This window comes from Symphalangus syndactylus, chromosome 8, assembly GCF_028878055.3.
Source record: "Symphalangus syndactylus isolate Jambi chromosome 8, NHGRI_mSymSyn1-v2.1_pri, whole genome shotgun sequence".
NCBI classification, from domain to species: domain Eukaryota; kingdom Metazoa; phylum Chordata; class Mammalia; order Primates; family Hylobatidae; genus Symphalangus; species Symphalangus syndactylus.
The window spans coordinates 2,192,235-2,217,170 of NC_072430.2; positions in this window are offsets into that span (position 1 = coordinate 2,192,235).

Below are 24,936 nucleotides of genomic sequence, written 5' to 3' on the forward strand. Positions count from 1 at the left end.
TACAGACAGAGTGTTTCAAAACTGCTCAATCAAAAGTATGGTTTAACTCTGTTAGCTGAATGCTCAGATCAGAAAGAAGTTTCACAGAATGCTTCTGTGTAGTTTATATTTGAATATATTCCTTTTTCCACTACTACGCACTTAGCGCTCAAAATGTCCAGTTGCATTTTCTACAGAAAGAGTGTTCAGATCTGCTCAATCAAAAGTATGGTTTAACTCTGTTAGCTGAATGCACAGATTAGAAAGAAGTTTTATCGAATGATTCTGTGTAGTTTATATTTGAAGACATTCCTTTTTCCACTATTACCCTCTTAGCGCTCCGAATCTCCACTTGCATTTTCTACAAAAAGAGTGTTTCATAACTGCTCAATCAAAAATATGTTTTATCTCTGTTAACTGAATTTACAGATCAGAAATAAGTTTCACAGAATGCATCTGTGTAGTTTTTATTTGAAGATATTCTTTTTCCCGATGTACGCCTCTTAGCGCTTAGCATGTCCAATTGCAGTTTCTACAGAAAGAGTGTTTCAGAACGGCTCAATCAAAAGTAAGGTTCAACTCTGTTACTTGAATGCACAGAACAGAAAGAATTTTCACAGAATGCTACTGTGTAGTTTATATTTGAATATATTCCTTTTTCCACTATTACCTTCTTAGCGCTCCGAATGTCCACTTGCATTTTCTACAGAAAGAGTGTTCAGAACTGCGCAATCAAAAGTATGGTTTAACTCTGTTAGCTTAATGAACATATCAGAAATAAGTTTCACACAATGCTTCTGTGTAGTTTTTATTTGAAGATATTATTTTTCCCAATATAGGCCTCTTAGCGCTCAGAATGTCCAATTGCAGTTTCTACAGAAAGAGTGTTTCAGAAAGGCTCAATCAAAAGTAAGGTTCAACTCTGTTAGTTGAATGCACAGAACAGAAAGATGTTTCATACAATGTTTCTGTGTAGTTTATATTTGAACATATTCTTTTTTCCACTATTACCCACTTAGCGCTACGAATGTCCAGTTGCATTTTCTACAGACACAGTGTTTCAAAACTGCTCAATCAAAAGTATGGTTTAACTCTGTTAGCTGAATGCTCAGATCAGAAAGAAGTTTCACAGAATGCTTCTGTGTAGTTTATATTTGAATATATTCCTTTTTCCACTACTACTCTCTTAGCGCTCCAAATGTCCAGTTGCATTTTCTACAGAAAGAGTGTTCAGATCTGCTCAATCAAAAGTATGATTTAACTCTGTTAGCTGAATGCACAGATCAGAAAGAAGTTTCACAGAATGATTCTGTGTAGTTTATATTTGGAGACATTCCTTTTTCCACTATTACCCTCTTAGCGCTCCGAATCTCCACTTGCATTTTCTACAGAAAGAGTGTTTCAGAACGGCTCAATCAAAACTAAGGTTCAACTCTTTTAGTTAAACAAACAGAACAGAAAGAAGTTTCACACAATTTTTCTGTGTAGTTTTTATTTGTAGACATTCTTTTTCCCAATATAGGCCTCTTAGCGCTCAGAATGTCCAATTGCAGTTTCTACAGAAAGAGTGTTTCAGAACGGCTCAATCAAAAGTAATGTTCAACTCTGTTAGTTGAATGCACAGAACACAAAGAAGTTTCATACAATGCTTCTGTGTAGTTCATATTTGAACATATTCTTTTTCCACTATTACCCACTTAGCGCTACGAATGTCCAGTTGCATTTTCTACAGACAGAGTGTTTCAAAACTGCTCAATCAAAAGTATGGTTTAACTCTGTTAGCTGAATGCTCAGATCAGAAAGAAGTTTCACAGAATGCTTCTGTGTAGTTTATATTTGAATATATTCCTTTTTCCACTACTACGCTCTTAGCGCTCGAAATGTCCAGTTGCATTTTCTACAGAAAGAGTGTTCAGATCTGCTCAATCAAAAGTATGGTTTAACTCTGTTAGCTGAATGCACAGATCAGAAAGAAGTTTTACCGAATGATTCTGTGTAGTTTATATTTGAAGACATTCCTTTCTCCACTATTACCCTCTTAGCGCTCCGAATCTCCACTTGCATTTTCTACAAAAAGAGTGTTTCATAACTGCTCAATCAAAAATATGTTTTATCTCTGTTAACTGAATTTACAGATCAGAAATAAGTTTCACAGAATGAATCTGTGTAGTTTTAATTTGAAGATATTCTTTTTCCATTGTACGCCTCTTAGCGCTTAGCATGTCCAATTGCAGTTTCTACAGAAAGAGTATTTCAGAACGGCTCAATCAAAAGTAAGGTTCAACTCTGTTAGTTGAATGCACAGAACAGAAGGAATTTTCACAGAATGCTACTGTGTAGTTTATATTTGAATATATTCCTTTTTCCACTATTACCCTCTTAGCGCTCCGAATGTCCACTTGCATTTTCTACAGAAAGAGTGTTCAGAACTGCGCAATCAAAAGTATGGTTTAACTCTGTTAGCTTAATGAACATATCAGAAATAAGTTTCACACAATGCTTCTGTGTAGTTTTTATTTGAAGATATTATTTTTCCCAATATAGGTCTCTTAGCGCTCAGAATGTCCAATTGCAGTTTCTACAGAAAGAGTGTTTCAGAAACGCTCAATCAAAAGTAAGGTTCAACTCTGTTAGTTGAATGCACAGAACAGAAAGAAGTTTCATACAATGCTTCTGTGTAGTTTATATTTGAACATATTCTTTTTTCCACTATTACCCACTTAGCGCTACGAATGTCCAGTTGCATTTTCTACAGACAGAGTGTTTCAAAACTGCTCAATCAAAAGTATGGTTTAACTCTGTTAGCTGAATGCTCAGATCAGAAAGAAGTTTCACAGAATGCTTCTGTGTAGTTTATATTTGAATATATTCCTTTTTCCACTACTATTCTCTTAGCGCTCCAAATGTCCAGCTGCATTTTCTACAGAAAGAGAGTTCAGATCTGCTCAATCAAAAGTATGGTTTAACTCTGTTAGCTGAATGCACAGATCAGAAAGAAGTTTCACAGAATGATTCTGTGTAGTTTATATTTGGAGACATTCCTTTTTCCACTATTACCCTCTTAGCGCTCCGAATCTCCACTTGCATTTTCTACAGAAAGAGTGTTTCAGAACGGCTCAATCAAAACTAAGGTTCAACTCTTTTAGTTGAACAAACAGAACAGAAAGAAGTTTCACACAATTCTTCTGTGTAGTTTTTATTTGTAGACATTCTTTTTCCCAATATAGGCCTCTTAGCGCTCAGAATGTCCAATTGCAGTTTCTACAGAAAGAGTGTTTCAGAACGGCTCAATCAAAAGTAATGTTCAACTCTGTTAGTTGAATGCACAGAACACAAAGAAGTTTCATACAATGCTTCTGTGTAGTTCATATTTGAACATATTCTTTTTCCACTATTACCCACTTAGCGCTACGAATGTCCAGTTGCATTTTCTACAGACAGAGTGTTTCAAAACTGCTCAATCAATAGTATGGTTTAACTCGGTTAGCTGAATGCTCAGATCAGAAAGAAGTTTCACAGAATGCTTCTGTGTAGTTTATATTTGAATATATTCCTTTTTCCACTACTACGCTCTTAGCGCTCGAAATGTCCAGTTGCATTGTCTACAGAAAGAGTGTTCAGATCTGCTCAATCAAAAGTATGGTTTAACTCTGTTAGCTGAATGCACAGATCAGAAAGAAGTTTTACTGAATGATTCTGTGTAGTTTATATTTGAAGACATTCCTTTCTCCACTATTACCCTCTTAGCGCTCCGAATCTCCACTTGCATTTTCTACAAAAAGAGTGTTTCATAACTGCTCAATCAAAAATATGTTTTATCTCTGTTAACTGAATTTACAGATCAGAAATAAGTTTCACAGAATGCATCTGTGTAGTTTTTATTTGAAGATATTCTTTTTCCCGATGTACGCCTCTTAGCGCTTAGCATGTCCAACTGCAGTTTCTACAGAAAGAGTGTTTCAGAACGGCTCAATCAAAAGTAAGGTTCAACTCTGTTACTTGAATGCACAGAACAGAAAGAATTTTCACAGAATGCTACTGTGTAGTTTATATTTGAATATATTCCTTTTTCCACTATTACCCTCTTAGCGCTCCGAATGTCCACTTGCATTTTCTACAGAAAGAGTGTTCAGAACTGCGCAATCAAAAGTATGGTTTAACTCTGTTAGCTTAATGAACATATCAGAAATAAGTTTCACACAATGCTTCTGTGTAGTTTTTATTTGAAGATATTATTTTTCCCAATATAGGCCTCTTAGCGCTCAGAATGTCCAATTGCAGTTTCTACAGAAAGAGTGTTTCAGAAAGGCTCAATCAAAAGTAAGGTTCAACTCTGTTAGTTGAATGCACAGAACAGAAAGAAGTTTCATACAATGATTCTGTGTAGTTTATATTTGAACATATTCTTTTTTCCACTATTACCCACTTAGCGCTACGAATGTCCAGTTGCATTTTCTACAGACAGAGTGTTTCAAAACTGCTCAATCAAAAGTATGGTTTAACTCTGTTAGCTGAATGCTCAGATCAGAAAGAAGTTTCACAGAATGCTTCTGTGTAGTTTATATTTGAATATATTCCTTTTTCCACTACTATTCTCTTAGCGCTCCAAATGTCCAGTTGCATTTTCTACAGAAAGAGAGTTCAGATCTGCTCAATCAAAAGTATGGTTTAACTCTCTTAGCTGAATGCACAGATCAGAAAGAAGTTTCACAGAATGATTCCTTGTAGTTTATATTTGGAGACATTCCTTTTTCCACTATTACCCTCTTAGCGCTCCGAATCTCCACTTGCATTTTCTACAGAAAGAGTGTTTCAGAACGGCTCAATCAAAACTAAGGTTCAACTCTTTTAGTTGAACAAACAGAACAGAAAGAAGTTTCACACAATTCTTCTGTGTAGTTTTTATTTGTAGACATTCTTTTTCCCAATATAGGCCTCTTAGCGCTCAGAATGTCCAATTGCAGTTTCTACAGAAAGAGTGTTTCAGAACGGCTCAATCAAAAGTAATGTTCAACTCTGTTAGTTGAATGCACAGAACACAAAGAAGTTTCATACAATGCTTCTGTGTAGTTCATATTTGAACATATTCTTTTTCCACTATTACCCACTTAGCGCTACGAATGTCCAGTTGCATTTACTACAGACAGAGTGTTTCAAAACTGCTCAATCAAAAGTATGGTTTAACTCTGTTAGCTGAATGCTCAGATCAGAAAGAAGTTTCACAGAATGCTTCTGTGTAGTTTATATTTGAATATATTCCTTTTTCCACTACTACGCTCTTAGCGCTCAAAATGTCCAGTTGCATTTTCTACAGAAAGAGTGTTCAGATCTGCTCAATCAAAAGTATGGTTTAACTCTGTTAGCTGAATGCACAGATTAGAAAGAAGTTTTATCGAATGATTCTGTGTAGTTTATATTTGAAGACATTCCTTTTTCCACTATTACCCTCTTAGCGCTCCGAATCTCCACTTGCATTTTCTACAAAAAGAGTGTTTCATAACTGCTCAATCAAAAATATGTTTTATCTCTGTTAACTGAATTTACAGATCAGAAATAAGTTTCACAGAATGCATCTGTGTAGTTTTTATTTGAAGATATTCTTTTTCCCGATGTACGCCTCTTAGCGCTTAGCATGTCCAATTGCAGTTTCTACAGAAAGAGTGTTTCAGAACGGCTCAATCAAAAGTAAGGTTCAACTCTGTTACTTGAATGCACAGAACAGAAAGAATTTTCACAGAATGCTACTGTGTAGTTTATATTTGAATATATTCCTTTTTCCACTATTACCTTCTTAGCGCTCCGAATGTCCACTTGCATTTTCTACAGAAAGAGTGTTCAGAACTGCGCAATCAAAAGTATGGTTTAACTCTGTTAGCTTAATGAACATATCAGAAATAAGTTTCACACAATGCTTCTGTGTAGTTTTTATTTGAAGATATTATTTTTCCCAATATAGGCCTCTTAGCGCTCAGAATGTCCAATTGCAGTTTCTACAGAAAGAGTGTTTCAGAAAGGCTCAATCAAAAGTAAGGTTCAACTCTGTTAGTTGAATGCACAGAACAGAAAGATGTTTCATACAATGTTTCTGTGTAGTTTATATTTGAACATATTCTTTTTTCCACTATTACCCACTTAGCGCTACGAATGTCCAGTTGCATTTTCTACAGACACAGTGTTTCAAAACTGCTCAATCAAAAGTATGGTTTAACTCTGTTAGCTGAATGCTCAGATCAGAAAGAAGTTTCACAGAATGCTTCTGTGTAGTTTATATTTGAATATATTCCTTTTTCCACTACTACTCTCTTAGCGCTCCAAATGTCCAGTTGCATTTTCTACAGAAAGAGTGTTCAGATCTGCTCAATCAAAAGTATGATTTAACTCTGTTAGCTGAATGCACAGATCAGAAAGAAGTTTCACAGAATGATTCTGTGTAGTTTATATTTGGAGACATTCCTTTTTCCACTATTACCCTCTTAGCGCTCCGAATCTCCACTTGCATTTTCTACAGAAAGAGTGTTTCAGAACGGCTCAATCAAAACTAAGGTTCAACTCTTTTAGTTGAACAAACAGAACAGAAAGAAGTTTCACACAATTTTTCTGTGTAGTTTTTATTTGTAGACATTCTTTTTCCCAATATAGGCCTCTTAGCGCTCAGAATGTCCAATTGCAGTTTCTACAGAAAGAGTGTTTCAGAACGGCTCAATCAAAAGTAATGTTCAACTCTGTTAGTTGAATGCACAGAACACAAAGAAGTTTCATACAATGCTTCTGTGTAGTTCATATTTGAACATATTCTTTTTCCACTATTACCCACTTAGCGCTACGAATGTCCAGTTGCATTTTCTACAGACAGAGTGTTTCAAAACTGCTCAATCAAAAGTATGGTTTAACTCTGTTAGCTGAATGCTCAGATCAGAAAGAAGTTTCACAGAATGCTTCTGTGTAGTTTATATTTGAATATATTCCTTTTTCCACTACTACGCTCTTAGCGCTCGAAATGTCCAGTTGCATTTTCTACAGAAAGAGTGTTCAGATCTGCTCAATCAAAAGTATGGTTTAACTCTGTTAGCTGAATGCACAGATCAGAAAGAAGTTTTACCGAATGATTCTGTGTAGTTTATATTTGAAGACATTCCTTTCTCCACTATTACCCTCTTAGCGCTCCGAATCTCCACTTGCATTTTCTACAAAAAGAGTGTTTCATAACTGCTCAATCAAAAATATGTTTTATCTCTGTTAACTGAATTTACAGATCAGAAATAAGTTTCACAGAATGAATCTGTGTAGTTTTAATTTGAAGATATTCTTTTTCCATTGTACGCCTCTTAGCGCTTAGCATGTCCAATTGCAGTTTCTACAGATAGAGTATTTCAGAACGGCTCAATCAAAAGTAAGGTTCAACTCTGTTAGTTGAATGCACAGAACAGAAGGAATTTTCACAGAATGCTACTGTGTAGTTTATATTTGAATATATTCCTTTTTCCACTATTACCCTCTTAGCGCTCCGAATGTCCACTTGCATTTTCTACAGAAAGAGTGTTCAGAACTGCGCAATCAAAAGTATGGTTTAACTCTGTTAGCTTAATGAACATATCAGAAATAAGTTTCACACAATGCTTCTGTGTAGTTTTTATTTGAAGATATTATTTTTCCCAATATAGGTCTCTTAGCGCTCAGAATGTCCAATTGCAGTTTCTACAGAAAGAGTGTTTCAGAAACGCTCAATCAAAAGTAAGGTTCAACTCTGTTAGTTGAATGCACAGAACAGAAAGAAGTTTCATACAATGCTTCTGTGTAGTTTATATTTGAACATATTCTTTTTTCCACTATTACCCACTTAGCGCTACGAATGTCCAGTTGCATTTTCTACAGACAGAGTGTTTCAAAACTGCTCAATCAAAAGTATGGTTTAACTCTGTTAGCTGAATGCTCAGATCAGAAAGAAGTTTCACAGAATGCTTCTGTGTAGTTTATATTTGAATATATTCCTTTTTCCACTACTATTCTCTTAGCGCTCCAAATGTCCAGCTGCATTTTCTACAGAAAGAGAGTTCAGATCTGCTCAATCAAAAGTATGGTTTAACTCTGTTAGCTGAATGCACAGATCAGAAAGAAGTTTCACAGAATGATTCTGTGTAGTTTATATTTGGAGACATTCCTTTTTCCACTATTACCCTCTTAGCGCTCCGAATCTCCACTTGCATTTTCTACAGAAAGAGTGTTTCAGAACGGCTCAATCAAAACTAAGGTTCAACTCTTTTAGTTGAACAAACAGAACAGAAAGAAGTTTCACACAATTCTTCTGTGTAGTTTTTATTTGTAGACATTCTTTTTCCCAATATAGGCCTCTTAGCGCTCAGAATGTCCAATTGCAGTTTCTACAGAAAGAGTGTTTCAGAACGGCTCAATCAAAAGTAATGTTCAACTCTGTTAGTTGAATGCACAGAACACAAAGAAGTTTCATACAATGCTTCTGTGTAGTTCATATTTGAACATATTCTTTTTCCACTATTACCCACTTAGCGCTACGAATGTCCAGTTGCATTTTCTACAGACAGAGTGTTTCAAAACTGCTCAATCAATAGTATGGTTTAACTCGGTTAGCTGAATGCTCAGATCAGAAAGAAGTTTCACAGAATGCTTCTGTGTAGTTTATATTTGAATATATTCCTTTTTCCACTACTACGCTCTTAGCGCTCGAAATGTCCAGTTGCATTGTCTACAGAAAGAGTGTTCAGATCTGCTCAATCAAAAGTATGGTTTAACTCTGTTAGCTGAATGCACAGATCAGAAAGAAGTTTTACTGAATGATTCTGTGTAGTTTATATTTGAAGACATTCCTTTCTCCACTATTACCCTCTTAGCGCTCCGAATCTCCACTTGCATTTTCTACAAAAAGAGTGTTTCATAACTGCTCAATCAAAAATATGTTTTATCTCTGTTAACTGAATTTACAGATCAGAAATAAGTTTCACAGAATGCATCTGTGTAGTTTTTATTTGAAGATATTCTTTTTCCCGATGTACGCCTCTTAGCGCTTAGCATGTCCAATTGCAGTTTCTACAGAAAGAGTGTTTCAGAACGGCTCAATCAAAAGTAAGGTTCAACTCTGTTACTTGAATGCACAGAACAGAAAGAATTTTCACAGAATGCTACTGTGTAGTTTATATTTGAATATATTCCTTTTTCCACTATTACCCTCTTAGCGCTCCGAATGTCCACTTGCATTTTCTACAGAAAGAGTGTTCAGAACTGCGCAATCAAAAGTATGGTTTAACTCTGTTAGCTTAATGAACATATCAGAAATAAGTTTCACACAATGCTTCTGTGTAGTTTTTATTTGAAGATATTATTTTTCCCAATATAGGTCTCTTAGCGCTCAGAATGTCCAATTGCAGTTTCTACAGAAAGAGTGTTTCAGAAACGCTCAATCAAAAGTAAGGTTCAACTCTGTTAGTTGAATGCACAGAACAGAAAGAAGTTTCATACAATGCTTCTGTGTAGTTTATATTTGAACATATTCTTTTTTCCACTATTACCCACTTAGCGCTACGAATGTCCAGTTGCATTTTCTACAGACAGAGTGTTTCAAAACTGCTCAATCAAAAGTATGGTTTAACTCTGTTAGCTGAATGCTCAGATCAGAAAGAAGTTTCACAGAATGCTTCTGTGTAGTTTATATTTGAATATATTCCTTTTTCCACTACTATTCTCTTAGCGCTCCAAATGTCCAGCTGCATTTTCTACAGAAAGAGAGTTCAGATCTGCTCAATCAAAAGTATGGTTTAACTCTGTTAGCTGAATGCACAGATCAGAAAGAAGTTTCACAGAATGATTCTGTGTAGTTTATATTTGGAGACATTCCTTTTTCCACTATTACCCTCTTAGCGCTCCGAATCTCCACTTGCATTTTCTACAGAAAGAGTGTTTCAGAACGGCTCAATCAAAACTAAGGTTCAACTCTTTTAGTTGAACAAACAGAACAGAAAGAAGTTTCACACAATTCTTCTGTGTAGTTTTTATTTGTAGACATTCTTTTTCCCAATATAGGCCTCTTAGCGCTCAGAATGTCCAATTGCAGTTTCTACAGAAAGAGTGTTTCAGAACGGCTCAATCAAAAGTAATGTTCAACTCTGTTAGTTGAATGCACAGAACACAAAGAAGTTTCATACAATGCTTCTGTGTAGTTCATATTTGAACATATTCTTTTTCCACTATTACCCACTTAGCGCTACGAATGTCCAGTTGCATTTTCTACAGACAGAGTGTTTCAAAACTGCTCAATCAATAGTATGGTTTAACTCGGTTAGCTGAATGCTCAGATCAGAAAGAAGTTTCACAGAATGCTTCTGTGTAGTTTATATTTGAATATATTCCTTTTTCCACTACTACGCTCTTAGCGCTCGAAATGTCCAGTTGCATTGTCTACAGAAAGAGTGTTCAGATCTGCTCAATCAAAAGTATGGTTTAACTCTGTTAGCTGAATGCACAGATCAGAAAGAAGTTTTACTGAATGATTCTGTGTAGTTTATATTTGAAGACATTCCTTTCTCCACTATTACCCTCTTAGCGCTCCGAATCTCCACTTGCATTTTCTACAAAAAGAGTGTTTCATAACTGCTCAATCAAAAATATGTTTTATCTCTGTTAACTGAATTTACAGATCAGAAATAAGTTTCACAGAATGCATCTGTGTAGTTTTTATTTGAAGATATTCTTTTTCCCGATGTACGCCTCTTAGCGCTTAGCATGTCCAATTGCAGTTTCTACAGAAAGAGTGTTTCAGAACGGCTCAATCAAAAGTAAGGTTCAACTCTGTTACTTGAATGCACAGAACAGAAAGAATTTTCACAGAATGCTACTGTGTAGTTTATATTTGAATATATTCCTTTTTCCACTATTACCTTCTTAGCGCTCCGAATGTCCACTTGCATTTTCTACAGAAAGAGTGTTCAGAACTGCGCAATCAAAAGTATGGTTTAACTCTGTTAGCTTAATGAACATATCAGAAATAAGTTTCACACAATGCTTCTGTGTAGTTTTTATTTGAAGATATTATTTTTCCCAATATAGGCCTCTTAGCGCTCAGAATGTCCAATTGCAGTTTCTACAGAAAGAGTGTTTCAGAAAGGCTCAATCAAAAGTAAGGTTCAACTCTGTTAGTTGAATGCACAGAACAGAAAGATGTTTCATACAATGTTTCTGTGTAGTTTATATTTGAACATATTCTTTTTTCCACTATTACCCACTTAGCGCTACGAATGTCCAGTTGCATTTTCTACAGACACAGTGTTTCAAAACTGCTCAATCAAAAGTATGGTTTAACTCTGTTAGCTGAATGCTCAGATGAGAAAGAAGTTTCACAGAATGCTTCTGTGTAGTTTATATTTGAATATATTCCTTTTTCCACTACTACTCTCTTAGCGCTCCAAATGTCCAGTTGCATTTTCTACAGAAAGAGTGTTCAGATCTGCTCAATCAAAAGTATGATTTAACTCTGTTAGCTGAATGCACAGATCAGAAAGAAGTTTCACAGAATGATTCTGTGTAGTTTATATTTGGAGACATTCCTTTTTCCACTATTACCCTCTTAGCGCTCCGAATCTCCACTTGCATTTTCTACAGAAAGAGTGTTTCAGAACGGCTCAATCAAAACTAAGGTTCAACTCTTTTAGTTGAACAAACAGAACAGAAAGAAGTTTCACACAATTTTTCTGTGTAGTTTTTATTTGTAGACATTCTTTTTCCCAATATAGGCCTCTTAGCGCTCAGAATGTCCAATTGCAGTTTCTACAGAAAGAGTGTTTCAGAACGGCTCAATCAAAAGTAATGTTCAACTCTGTTAGTTGAATGCACAGAACACAAAGAAGTTTCATACAATGCTTCTGTGTAGTTCATATTTGAACATATTCTTTTTCCACTATTACCCACTTAGCGCTACGAATGTCCAGTTGCATTTTCTACAGACAGAGTGTTTCAAAACTGCTCAATCAAAAGTATGGTTTAACTCTGTTAGCTGAATGCTCAGATCAGAAAGAAGTTTCACAGAATGCTTCTGTGTAGTTTATATTTGAATATATTCCTTTTTCCACTACTACGCTCTTAGCGCTCGAAATGTCCAGTTGCATTTTCTACAGAAAGAGTGTTCAGATCTGCTCAATCAAAAGTATGGTTTAACTCTGTTAGCTGAATGCACAGATCAGAAAGAAGTTTTACCGAATGATTCTGTGTAGTTTATATTTGAAGACATTCCTTTCTCCACTATTACCCTCTTAGCGCTCCGAATCTCCACTTGCATTTTCTACAAAAAGAGTGTTTCATAACTGCTCAATCAAAAATATGTTTTATCTCTGTTAACTGAATTTACAGATCAGAAATAAGTTTCACAGAATGAATCTGTGTAGTTTTAATTTGAAGATATTCTTTTTCCATTGTACGCCTCTTAGCGCTTAGCATGTCCAATTGCAGTTTCTACAGAAAGAGTATTTCAGAACGGCTCAATCAAAAGTAAGGTTCAACTCTGTTAGTTGAATGCACAGAACAGAAGGAATTTTCACAGAATGCTACTGTGTAGTTTATATTTGAATATATTCCTTTTTCCACTATTACCCTCTTAGCGCTCCGAATGTCCACTTGCATTTTCTACAGAAAGAGTGTTCAGAACTGCGCAATCAAAAGTATGGTTTAACTCTGTTAGCTTAATGAACATATCAGAAATAAGTTTCACACAATGCTTCTGTGTAGTTTTTATTTGAAGATATTATTTTTCCCAATATAGGTCTCTTAGCGCTCAGAATGTCCAATTGCAGTTTCTACAGAAAGAGTGTTTCAGAAACGCTCAATCAAAAGTAAGGTTCAACTCTGTTAGTTGAATGCACAGAACAGAAAGAAGTTTCATACAATGCTTCTGTGTAGTTTATATTTGAACATATTCTTTTTTCCACTATTACCCACTTAGCGCTACGAATGTCCAGTTGCATTTTCTACAGACAGAGTGTTTCAAAACTGCTCAATCAAAAGTATGGTTTAACTCTGTTAGCTGAATGCTCAGATCAGAAAGAAGTTTCACAGAATGCTTCTGTGTAGTTTATATTTGAATATATTCCTTTTTCCACTACTATTCTCTTAGCGCTCCAAATGTCCAGCTGCATTTTCTACAGAAAGAGAGTTCAGATCTGCTCAATCAAAAGTATGGTTTAACTCTGTTAGCTGAATGCACAGATCAGAAAGAAGTTTCACAGAATGATTCTGTGTAGTTTATATTTGGAGACATTCCTTTTTCCACTATTACCCTCTTAGCGCTCCGAATCTCCACTTGCATTTTCTACAGAAAGAGTGTTTCAGAACGGCTCAATCAAAACTAAGGTTCAACTCTTTTAGTTGAACAAACAGAACAGAAAGAAGTTTCACACAATTCTTCTGTGTAGTTTTTATTTGTAGACATTCTTTTTCCCAATATAGGCCTCTTAGCGCTCAGAATGTCCAATTGCAGTTTCTACAGAAAGAGTGTTTCAGAACGGCTCAATCAAAAGTAATGTTCAACTCTGTTAGTTGAATGCACAGAACACAAAGAAGTTTCATACAATGCTTCTGTGTAGTTCATATTTGAACATATTCTTTTTCCACTATTACCCACTTAGCGCTACGAATGTCCAGTTGCATTTTCTACAGACAGAGTGTTTCAAAACTGCTCAATCAATAGTATGGTTTAACTCGGTTAGCTGAATGCTCAGATCAGAAAGAAGTTTCACAGAATGCTTCTGTGTAGTTTATATTTGAATATATTCCTTTTTCCACTACTACGCTCTTAGCGCTCGAAATGTCCAGTTGCATTGTCTACAGAAAGAGTGTTCAGATCTGCTCAATCAAAAGTATGGTTTAACTCTGTTAGCTGAATGCACAGATCAGAAAGAAGTTTTACTGAATGATTCTGTGTAGTTTATATTTGAAGACATTCCTTTCTCCACTATTACCCTCTTAGCGCTCCGAATCTCCACTTGCATTTTCTACAAAAAGAGTGTTTCATAACTGCTCAATCAAAAATATGTTTTATCTCTGTTAACTGAATTTACAGATCAGAAATAAGTTTCACAGAATGCATCTGTGTAGTTTTTATTTGAAGATATTCTTTTTCCCGATGTACGCCTCTTAGCGCTTAGCATGTCCAATTGCAGTTTCTACAGAAAGAGTGTTTCAGAACGGCTCAATCAAAAGTAAGGTTCAACTCTGTTACTTGAATGCACAGAACAGAAAGAATTTTCACAGAATGCTACTGTGTAGTTTATATTTGAATATATTCCTTTTTCCACTATTACCCTCTTAGCGCTCCGAATGTCCACTTGCATTTTCTACAGAAAGAGTGTTCAGAACTGCGCAATCAAAAGTATGGTTTAACTCTGTTAGCTTAATGAACATATCAGAAATAAGTTTCACACAATGCTTCTGTGTAGTTTTTATTTGAAGATATTATTTTTCCCAATATAGGCCTCTTAGCGCTCAGAATGTCCAATTGCAGTTTCTACAGAAAGAGTGTTTCAGAAAGGCTCAATCAAAAGTAAGGTTCAACTCTGTTAGTTGAATGCACAGAACAGAAAGATGTTTCATACAATGTTTCTGTGTAGTTTATATTTGAACATATTCTTTTTTCCACTATTACCCACTTAGCGCTACGAATGTCCAGTTGCATTTTCTACAGACAGAGTGTTTCAAAACTGCTCAATCAAAAGTATGGTTTAACGCTGTTAGCTGAATGCTCAGATCAGAAAGAAGTTTCACAGAATGCTTCTGTGTAGTTTATATTTGAATATATTCCTTTTTCCACTACTACTCTCTTAGCGCTCCAAATGTCCAGTTGCATTTTCTACAGAAAGAGTGTTCAGATCTGCTCAATCAAAAGTATGATTTAACTCTGTTAGCTGAATGCACAGATCAGTAAGAAGTTTCACAGAATGATTCTGTGTAGTTTATATTTGGAGACATTCCTTTTTCCACTATTACCCTCTTAGCGCTCCGAATCTCCACTTGCATTTTCTACAGAAAGAGTGTTTCAGAACGGCTCAATCAAAACTAAGGTTCAACTCTTTTAGTTGAACAAACAGAACAGAAAGAAGTTTCACACAATTTTTCTGTGTAGTTTTTATTTGTAGACATTCTTTTTCCCAATATAGGCCTCTTAGCGCTCAGAATGTCCAATTGCAGTTTCTACAGAAAGAGTGTTTCAGAACGGCTCAATCAAAAGTAATGTTCAACTCTGTTAGTTGAATGCACAGAACACAAAGAAGTTTCATACAATGCTTCTGTGTAGTTCATATTTGAACATATTCTTTTTCCACTATTACCCACTTAGCGCTACGAATGTCCAGTTGCATTTTCTACAGACAGAGTGTTTCAAAACTGCTCAATCAAAAGTATGGTTTAACTCTGTTAGCTGAATGCTCAGATCAGAAAGAAGTTTCACAGAATGCTTCTGTGTAGTTTATATTTGAATATATTCCTTTTTCCACTACTACGCTCTTAGCGCTCGAAATGTCCAGTTGCATTTTCTACAGAAAGGGTGTTCAGATCTGCTCAATCAAAAGTATGGTTTAACTCTGTTAGCTGAATGCACAGATCAGAAAGAAGTTTTACCGAATGATTCTGTGTAGTTTATATTTGAAGACATTCCTTTCTCCACTATTACCCTCTTAGCGCTCCGAATCTCCACTTGCATTTTCTACAAAAAGTGTGTTTCATAACTGCTCAATCAAAAATATGTTTTATCTCTGTTAACTGAATTTACAGATCAGAAATAAGTTTCACAGAATGCATCTGTGTAGTTTTTATTTGAAGATATTCTTTTTCCCAATGTACGCCTCTTAGAGCTCAGCATGTCCAATTGCAGTTTCTACAGAAAGAGTGTTTCAGAACGGCTCAATCAAAAGTAAGGTTCAACTCTGTTAGTTGAATGCACAGAACAGAAAGTATTTTCACAGAATGCTACTCTGTAGTTTATATTTGAATATATTCCTTTTTCCACTATTACCCTCTTAGCGCTCCGAATGTCCACTTGCATTTTCTACAGAAAGAGTGTTCAGAACTGCGCAATCAAAAGTATGGTTTAACTCTGTTAGCTTAATGAACATATCAGAAATAAGTTTCACACAATGCTTCTGTGTAGTTTTTATTTGAAGATATTATTTTTCCTAATAGAGGCCTCTTAGCGCTCAGAATGTCCAATTGCAGTTTCTACAGAAAGAGTGTTTCAGAACGGCTCAATCAAAACTAAGGTTCAACTCTTTTAGTAGAACAAACAGAACAGAAAGAAGTTTCACACAATTCTTCTGTGTAGTTTTTATTTGTAGACATTCTTTTTCCCAATATAGGCCTCTTAGCGCTCAGAATGTCCAATTGCAGTTTCTACAGAAAGAGTGTTTCAGAACGGCTCAATCAAAAGTAATGTTCAACTCTGTTAGTTGAATGCACAGAACACAAAGATGTTTCATACAATGCTTCTGTGTAGTTCATATTTGAACATATTCTTTTTCCACTATTACCCACTTAGCGCTACGAATGTCCAGTTGCATTTTCTACAGACAGAGTGTTTCAAAACTGCTCAATCAAAAGTATGGTTTAACTCTGTTAGCTGAATGCTCAGATCAGAAAGAAGTTTCACAGAATGCTTCTGTGTAGTTTATATTTGAATATATTCCTTTTTCCACTACTACGCTCTTAGCGCTCGAAATGTCCAGTTGCATTTTCTACGGAAAGAGTGTTCAGATCTGCTCAATCAAAAGTATGGTTTAACTCTGTTAGCTGAATGCACAGATCAGAAAGAAGTTTTACCGAATGAGTCTGTGTAGTTTATATTTGAAGACGTTCCTTTCTCCACTATTACCCCCTTAGCGCTCCGAATCTCCACTTGCATTTTCTACAAAAAGAGTGTTTCATAACTGCTCAATCAAAAATATGTTTTATCTCTGTTAACTGAATTTACAGATCAGAAATAAGTTTCACAGAATGCATCTGTGTAGTTTTTATTTGAAGATATTCTTTTTCCCAATGTACGCCTCTTAGCGCTTAGCATGTCCAATTGCAGTTTCTACAGAAAGAGTGTTTCAGAACGGCTCAATCAAAAGTAAGGTTCAACTCTGTTAATTGAATGCACAGAACAGAAAGAATTTTCACAGAATGCTACTCTGTAGTTTATATTTGAATATATTCCTTTTTCCACTATTACCCTCTTAGCGCTCCGAATGTCCACTTGCATTTTCTACAGAAAGAGTGTTCCGAACTGCGCAATCAAAAGTATGGTTTAACTCTGTTAGCTTAATGAACATATCAGAAATAAGTTTCACACAATGCTTCTGTGTAGTTTTTATTTGAAGATATTATTTTTCCCAATATAGGCCTCTTAGCGCTCAGAATGTCCAAATGCAGTTTCTACAGAAGGAGTGTATCAGAAAGGCTCAATCAAAAGTAAGGTTCAACTCTGTTAGTTGAATGCACAGAACAGAAAGAAGTTTCATACAATGCTTCTGTGTAGTTTATATTTGAACATATTCTTTTTTCCACTATTACCCACTTAGCGCTACGAATGTCCAGTTGCATTTTCTACAGACAGAGTGTTTCAAAACTGCTCAATCAAAAGTATGGTTTAACTCTGTTAGCTGAATGCTCAGATCAGAAAGAAGTTTCACAGAATGCTTCTGTGTAGTTTATATTTGAATATATTCCTTTTTCCACTACTACTCTCTTAGCGCTCCAAATGTCCAGTTGCATTTTCTACAGAAAGAGAGTTCAGATCTGCTCAATCAAAAGTATGGTTTAACTCTGTTAGCTGAATGCACAGATCAGAAAGAAGTTTCACAGAATGATTCTGTGTAGTTTATATTTGAAGACATTCCTTTTTCCACTATTACCCTCTTAGCGCTCCGAATCTCCACTTGCATTTTCTACAAAAAGAGTGTTTCATAACTGCTCAATCAAAAATATGTTTTATCTCTGTTAACTGAATTTACAGATCAGAAATAAGTTTCACAGAATGCATCTGTGTAGTTTTTATTTGAAGATATTCTTTTTCCCAATGTACGCCTCTTAGCGCTTAGCATGTCCAATTGCAGTTTCTACAGAAAGAGTGTTTCAGAACGGCTCAATCAAAATAAGGTTCAACTCTGTTAGTTGAATGCACAGAACAGAAAGAATTTTCACAGAATGTTACTGTGTAGTATATATTTGAATATATTCCTTTTTCCACTATTACCCTCTTAGCGCTCCGAATGTCCACTTGCATTTTCTACAGAAAGAGTGTTCAGAACTGCGCAATCAAAAGTATGGTTTAACTCTGTTAGCTTAATGAACATATCAGAAATAAGTTTCACACAATGCTTCTGTGTAGTTTTTATTTGAAGATATTATTTTTCCCAATATAGGCCTCTTAGCGCTCAGAATGTCCAATTGCAGTTTCTACAGAAAGAGTGTTTCAGAAAGGCTCAATCAAAAGTAAGGTTCAACTCTGTTAGTTGAATGCACAGAACAGAAAGAAGTTTCATACAATGCTTCTGTGTAGTTTATATTTGAACATATTCTTTTTTCCACTATTACCCACTTAGCGCTACGAATGTCCAGTTGCATTTTCTACAGACAGAGTGTTTCAAAACTGCTCAATCAAAAGTATGGTTTAACTCTGTTAGCTGAATGCTCAGATCAGAAAGAAGTTTCACAGAATGCTTCTGTGTAGTTTATATTTGAATATATTCCTTTTTCCACTACTACTCTCTTAGCGCTCCAAATGTCCAGTTGCATTTTCTACAGAAAGAGAGTTCAGATCTGCTCAATCAAAAGTATGGTTTAACTCTGTTAGCTGAATGCACAGATCAGAAAGAAGTTTCACAGAATGATTCTGTGTAGTTTATATTTGGAGACATTCCTTTTTCCACTATTACCCTCTTAGCGCTCCGAATCTCCACTTGCATTTTCTACAGAAAGAGTGTTTCAGAACCACTCAATCAAAACTAAGGTTCAACTCTTTTAGTTGAACAAACAGAACAGAAAGAAGTTTCACACAATTCTTCTGTGTAGTTTTTATTTGTAGACATTCTTTTTCCCAATATAGGCCTCTTAGCGCTCAGAATGTCCAATTGCAGTTTCTACAGAAAGAGTGTTTCAGAACGGCTCAATCAAAAGTAATGTTCAACTCTGTTAGTTGAATGCACAGAACACAAAGAAGTTTCATACAATGCTTCTGTGTAGTTCATATTTGAACATATTCTTTTTCCACTATTACCCACTTAGCGCTACGAATGTCCAGTTGCATTTTCTACAGACAGAGTGTTTCAAAACTGCTCAATCAAAAGTATGGTTTAACTCTGTTAGCTGAATGCTCAGATCAGAAAGAAGTTTCACAGAATGCTTCTGTGTAGTTTATATTTGAATATATTCCTTTTTCCACTACTACGCTCTTAGCGCTCCAAATGTCCAGTTGCATTTTCTACAGAAAGAGTGTTCAGATCTGCTCAATCAAAAGTATGGTTTAACTTTGTTAGCTGAATGCACAGATCAGAAAGAAGTTTCACCGAATGATTCTGTGTAGTTTATATTTGAAGACATTCCTTTTTCCACTATTACCCCCTTAGCGCTCCGAATCTCCACTTGCATTTTCTACAAAAAGAGTGTTTCATAACTGCTCAATCAAAAATATGTTTTATCTCTGTTAACTGAATTTACAGATCAGAAATAAGTTTCACAGAATGCATCTGTGTAGTTTTTATTTGAAGATATTCTTTTTCCCAATGTACGCCTCTTAGCGCTTAGCATGTCCAATTGCAGTTTCTACAGAAAGAGTGTTTCAGAACGGCTCAATCAAAAGTAAGGTTCAACTCTGTTAGTTGAATGCACAGAACAGAAAGAATTTTCACAGAATGTTACTGTGTAGTTTATATTTGAATATATTCCTTTTTCCACTATTACCCTCTTAGCGCTCCGAATGTCCACTTGCATTTTCTACAGAAAGAGTGTTCAGAACTGCGCAATCAAAAGTATGGTTTAACTCTGTTAGCTTAATGAACATATCAGAAATAAGTTTCACACAATGCTTCTGTGTAGTTTTTATTTGAAGTTATTATTTTTCCCAATATAGGCCTCTTAGCGCTCAGAATGTCCAATTGCAGTTTCTACAGAAAGAGTGTTTCAGAAAGGCTCAATCAAAAGTAAGGTTCAACTCTGTTAGTTGAATGCACAGAACAGAAAGAAGTTTCATACAATGCTTCTGTGTAGTTTATATTTGAACATATTCTTTTTTCCACTATTACCCACTTAGCGCTACGAATGTCCAGTTGCATTTTCTACAGACAGAGTGTTTCAAAACTGCTCAATCAAAAGTATGGTTTAACTCTGTTAGCTGAATGCTCAGATCAGAAAGAAGTTTCACAGAATGCTTCTGTGTAGTTTATATTTGAATATATTCCTTTTTCCACTACTACTCTCTTAGCGCTCCAAATGTCCAGTTGCATTTTCTACAGAAAGAGAGTTCAGATCTGCTCAATCAAAAGTATGGTTTAACTCTGTTAGCTGAATGCACAGATCAGAAAGAAGTTTCACAGAATGATTCTGTGTAGTTTATATTTGGAGACATTCCTTTTTCCACTATTATCCTCTTAGCGCTCCGAATCTCCACTTGCATTTTCTACAGAAAGAGTGTTTCAGAACCACTCAATCAAAACTAAGGTTCAACTCTTTTAGTTGAAGAAACAGAACAGAAAGAAGTTTCACACAATTCTTCTGTGTAGTTTTTATTTGTAGACATTCTTTTTCCCAATATAGGCCTCTTAGCGCTCAGAATGTCCAATTGCAGTTTCTACAGAAAGAGTGTTTCAGAACGGCTCAATCAAAAGTAATGTTCAACTCTGTTAGTTGAATGCACAGAACACAAAGAAGTTTCATACAATGCTTCTGTGTAGTTCATATTTGAACATATTCTTTTTCCACTATTACCCACTTAGCGCTACGAATGTCCAGTTGCATTTTCTACAGACAGAGTGTTTCAAAACTGCTCAATCAAAAGTATGGTTTAACTCTGTTAGCTGAATGCTCAGATCAGAAAGAAGTTTCACAGAATGCTTCTGTGTAGTTTATATTTGAATATATTCCTTTTTCCACTACTACGCTCTTAGCTCTCCAAATGTCCAGTTGCATTTTCTACAGAAAGAGTGTTCAGATCTGCTCAATCAAAAGTATGGTTTAACTCTGTTAGCTGAATGCACAGATCAGAAATAAGTTTCACCCAATGATTCTGTGTAGTTTATATTTGAAGACATTCCTTTTTCCACTATTACCCTCTTAGCGCTCCGAATCTCCACTTGCATTTTCTACAGAAAGAGTGTTTCAGAACCGCTCAATCAAAACTAAGGTTCAACTCTTTTAGTTGAACAAACAGAACAGAAAGAATTTTCACACAATTCTTCTGTGTAGTTTTTATTTGTAGACATTCTTTTTCCCAATATAGGCCTCTTAGCGCTCAGAATGTCCAATTGCAGTTTCTACAGAAAGAGTGTTTCAGAACGGCTCAATCAAAAGTAATGTTCAACTCTGTTAGTTGAATGCACAGAACACAAAGAAGTTTCATACAATGCTTCTGTGTAGTTCATATTTGAACATATTCTATTTCCACTATTACCCACTTTGCGCTACGAATGTCCAGTTGCATTTTCTACAGACAGAGTGTTTCAAAACTGCTCAATCAAAAGTATGGTTTAAATCTGTTAGCTGAATGCTCAGATCTGAAAGAAGTTTCACAGAATGCTTCTGTGTAGTTTATATTTGAATATATTCCTTTTTCCACTACTACGCTCTTAGCGCTCGAAATGTCCAGTTGCATTTTCTACAGAAAGAGTGTTCAGATCTGCTCAATCAAAAGTATGGTTTAACTCTGTTAGCTGAATGCACAGATCAGAAAGAAGTTTTACCGAATGATTCTGTGTAGTTTATATTTGAAGACATTCCTTTTTCCACTATTACCATCTTAGTGCTCCGAATCTCCACTTGCATTTTCTACAAAAAGAGTGTTTCATAACTGCTCAATCAAAAATATGTTTTATCTCTGTTAACTGAATTTACAGATCAGAAATAAGTTTCACAGAATGCATCTGTGTAGTTTTTATTTGAAAATATTCTTTTTCCCAATGTAGGCCTCTTAGCGCTTAGCATGTCCAATTGCAGTTTCTACAGAAAGAGAGTTTCAGAACGGCTCAATCAAAAGTAAGGTTCAACTCTGTTAGTTGAATGCACAGAACAGAAAGAATTTTCACAGAATGCTACTGTGTAGTTTATATTTGAATATATTCCTTTTTCCAATATTACCCTCTTAGCGCTCCGAATGTCCACTTGCATTTTCTACAGAAAGAGTGTTCAGAACTGCGCAATCAGAAGTATGGTTTAACTCTGTTAGCTTAATGAACATATCAGAAATAAGTTTCACACAATGCTTCTGTGTAGTTTTTATTTGAAGATATTATTTTTCCCAATATAGGCCTCTTAGCGCTCAGAATGTCCAATTGCAGTTTCTACAGAAAGAGTGTTTCAGAAAGGCTCAATCAAAAGTAAGGTTCAACTCTGTTAGTTGAATGCACAGAACAGAAAGAAGTTTCATACAGTGCTTCTGTGTAGTTTATATTTGAACATATTCTTTTTTCCACTATTACCCACTTAGCGCTACGAATGTCCAGTTGCATTTTCTACAGACAGAGTGTTTCAAAACTGCTCAATCAAAAGTATGGTTTAACTCTGTTAGCTGAATGCTCAGATCAGAAAGAAGTTTCACAGAATGCTTCTGTGTAGTTTATATTTGAATATATTCCTTTCTCCACTACTACTCTCTTAGCGCTCCAAATGTCCAGTTGCATTTTCTACAGAAAGAGAGTTCAGATCTGCTCAATCAAAAGTATGGTTTAACTCTGTTAGCTGAATGCACAGATCAGAAAGAAGTTTCACAGAATGATTCTGTGTAGTTTATATTTGGAGACATTCCTTTTTCCACTATTACCCTCTTAGCGCTCCGAATCTCCACTTGCATTTTCTACAGAAAGAGTGTTTCAGAACCACTCAATCAAAACTAAGGTTCAACTCTTTTAGTTGAACAAACAGAACAGAAAGAAGTTTCACACAATTCTTCTGTGTAGTTTTTATTTGTAGACATTCTTTTTCCCAATATAGGCCTCTTAGTGCTCAGAATGTCCAATTGCAGTTTCTACAGAAAGAGTGTTTCAGAACGGCTCAATCAAAAGTAATGTTCAACTCTGTTAGTTGAATGCACAGAACACAAAGAAGTTTCATACAATGCTTCTGTGTAGTTCATATTTGAACATATTCTTTTTCCACTATTACCCACTTAGCGCTACGAATGTCCAGTTGCATTTTCTACAGACAGAGTGTTTCAAACCTGCTCAATCAAAAGTATGGTTTAACTCTGTTAGCTGAATGCTCAGATCAGAAAGAAGTTTCACAGAATGCTTCTGTGTAGTTTATATTTGAATATATTCCTTTTTCCACTACTACGCTCTTAGCGCTCCAAATGTCCAGTTGCATTTTCTACAGAAAGAGTGTTCAGATCTGCTCAATCAAAAGTATGGTTTAACTCTGTTAGCTGAATGCACAGATCAGAAAGAAGTTTCAACGAATGATTCTGTGTAGTTTATATTTGAAGACATTCCTTTTTCCACTATTACCCTCTTAGCGCTCCGAATCTCCACTTGCATTTTCTACAGAAAGAGTGTTTCAGAACCGCTCAATCAAAACTAAGGTTCAACTCTTTTAGTTGAACAAACAGAACAGAAAGATGTTTCACACAATTCTTCTGTGTAGTTTTTATTTGTAGACATTCTTTTTCCCAATATAGGCCTCTTAGCGCTCAGAATGTCCAATTGCAGTTTCTACAGAAAGAGTGTTTCAGAACGGCTCAATCAAAAGTAATGTTCAACTCTGTTAGTTGAATGCACAGAACACAAAGAAGTTTCATACAATGCTTCTGTGTATTTCATATTTGAACATATTCTTTTTCCACTATTACCCACTTAGCGCTACGAATGTCCAGTTGCATTTTCTACAGACAGAGTGTTTCAAAACTGCTCAATCAAAAGTATGGTTTAAATCTGTTAGCTGAATGCTCAGATCAGAAAGAAGTTTCACAGAATGCTTCTGTGTAGTTTATATTTGAATATATTCCTTTTTCCACTACTACTCTCTTAGCGCTCCAAATGTCCAGGTGCATTTTCTACAGAAAGAGAGTTCAGATCTGCTCAATCAAAAGTATGGTTTAACTCTGTTAGCTGAATGCACAGATCAGAAAGAAGTTTCACAGAATGATTCTGTGTAGTTTATATTTGGAGACATTCCTTTTTCCACTATTACCCTCTTAGCGCTCCGAATCTCCACTTGCATTTTCTACAGAAAGTGTGTTTCAGAACGGCTCAATCAAAACTAAGGTTCAACTCTTTTAGTTGAACAAACAGAACAGAAAGAAGTTTCACACAATTCTTCTGCGTAGTTTTTATTTGTAGACATTCTTTTTCCCAATATAGGCCTCTTAGCGCTCAGAATGTCCAATTGCAGTTTCTACAGAAAGAGTGTTTCAGAACGGCTCAATCAAAAGTAATGTTCAACTCTGTTAGTTGAATGCACAGAACAGAAAGAAGTTTCATACAATGCTTCTGTGTAGTTCATATTTGAACATATTCTTTTTCCACTATTACCCACTTAGCGCTACGAATGTCCAGTTGCATTTTCTACAGACAGAGTGTTTCAAAACTGCTCAATCAAAAGTATGGTTTAACTCTGTTAGCTGAATGCTCAGATCAGAAAGAAGTTTCACAGAATGCTTCTGTGTAGTTTATATTTGAATATATTCCTTTTTCCACTACTACGCTCTTAGCGCTCCAAATGTCCAGTTGCATTTTCTACAGAAAGAGTGTTCAGATCTGCTCAATCAAA